Source organism: Octodon degus, unplaced genomic scaffold, assembly GCF_000260255.1.
Source record: "Octodon degus isolate 3935 unplaced genomic scaffold, OctDeg1.0 scaffold00005, whole genome shotgun sequence".
Classification (NCBI taxonomy): domain Eukaryota; kingdom Metazoa; phylum Chordata; class Mammalia; order Rodentia; family Octodontidae; genus Octodon; species Octodon degus.
In genome coordinates, this window is record NW_004524581.1 from 26,355,083 (window position 1) to 26,356,282 (window position 1,200).

A 1,200-nucleotide genomic window follows, 5' to 3' on the forward strand; every position below is an offset into this window, starting at 1 on the left:
AAAAAAAGAATTCAGCTGAGCATGGGCTGGCCAGATAGCTCAGTGGACTATAAGCGCCTGCTTTGGTAGAGCGCAGCGGCTAGGGTTCAATCCCCGGCATGCCATTCCGGCCCCTTTTCCCTGGGGTGCATTGAGTAAATGAGACTGGGCTCCATGGTGCATGCCTGTAAATCGCAGTGCTTGGGAGGCTGAAAACAGGAGAATCACTATGAGTTTGATCTACGTAGTGAGACCCTATAGACCCTGTCCTAAATTTTAAAAAAATCCAGCTGAGGGTCTGGATCTTAATATATTGCATGAGTCCAGATAGAAACCTAGAGTTCATAACACTGCCTCCCACAAGTCTACCCGGAGGCCTAGAGGCCAGGACAATGTCTCATTCAGGCCTGTTTCATGGGTCTGTGCTTGCTGGAAAGGCCCCAGGGCCAGTGGTGCGAGTTAGAAACTCTGTAGTGGGATGAAGGAGCTGTGCCAGCAGGCTGAGGGACCTGCGCTGGAGCCAGGAAGCAACGCTCAGGGTAAGCAGCAGAGCTCCCCAAAGGTACCACAGCCATCCTCTGCAGCAGCGAGGACCAGCGAGGGGGGAAGCCGAGTTCCCATCAGGAGAGCCAATGCGACAAGCTCCTCTGTGAGGCTGAGCAGTGCACCAGCTTCCCCTCTGCAGCCAGGAAGCGATGCTCAAGATGAGGACCAAAGTTCACCGGGAAAGCCAGCATGACAAGGTCCTCCGGCAGAACAGCCCAAGAGAACTAGCAGCCTCCAACGGCTTCCCTAACAGCGGTTCAGCAGCTTCTCCTGTCCTGCCTTTATGCCGCTGGCAGCAACCCTCAGCTGGGCCTCCCACGCCCAGCACCGAGCTAGTTCAATTCAGCTGGGTGTAATAAGTTGCCCACCAGTTAGAAATCCACTACATATGGGTTAACTTATTAAAATCCTTGAATCTGACTTTTGGGGAGGATCAAAAAGAAAATCTTGCATCATAGAGCCTGCATTTCCCCCTTGTCAACAATAGGTCACAGGGCTGGTGAGATGGCTCAGTGGTCTAAAGCTCCTACTTAGAACAAGCTTAGCAAAGCAGAGGGACTGTGGTTCAATCCCCCAGCACCACATGCCAGCCAGCCCCGCCCCCGGTGGGCTGAGCTGGCCACACACACACACACACACACACACACACAAATAAAATAAATTTAAAAAAAAAAA